The sequence below is a fragment of the Austrofundulus limnaeus genome, unplaced genomic scaffold (assembly GCF_001266775.1).
Source record: "Austrofundulus limnaeus strain Quisiro unplaced genomic scaffold, Austrofundulus_limnaeus-1.0 Scaffold19, whole genome shotgun sequence".
Lineage (NCBI taxonomy): Eukaryota > Metazoa > Chordata > Actinopteri > Cyprinodontiformes > Rivulidae > Austrofundulus > Austrofundulus limnaeus.
The window spans coordinates 1-533 of NW_013952421.1; positions in this window are offsets into that span (position 1 = coordinate 1).

Sequence of the window (533 nt, forward strand, 5' to 3'; positions counted from 1 at the left end):
GAGGTACACAATGATTCAGTAATTGCAAGTGATTTATTAGTGATGACACAAGTAGGATGGCTTCTGAGGGTAATGTGTGGAGTATCAGAACGTATCAGTAGAATATCTTTCCTTATAAGTTTTTGCAGGTTTGTCAGCACAGAAGAGGAGGATGGATGATCCGAGGGTGAGTATAATGACTGAGGAGGAGACAAGTAGCAGGTAGGTATACTGGTGGAAGGTAAGTCGATGAGTGGCAAGCAGATAGGTGAGTGGTAGGATGAACACAGTCTGATGGTAAGTTTACACAATGAGTTGCAGGGTTCAAGGCTACTTGGGAGCACAAAGGAAACAGCATTCTTGTATAAAGTATCTCAAAGTGGTACTTGAGTGGAAGATCAAGTATTTCTTTGGTAAAAGTTGAAATCTCCTTTAAAGGGGCAATATCATATAAAATCAACTTTTTTCAGTTTTTATACTCTCATAAAAAACATGCCCAAAGCCTTGCTTAGACTCATTCATGCATGTTTGAGAAATCCTGCAGCGTTTTTATG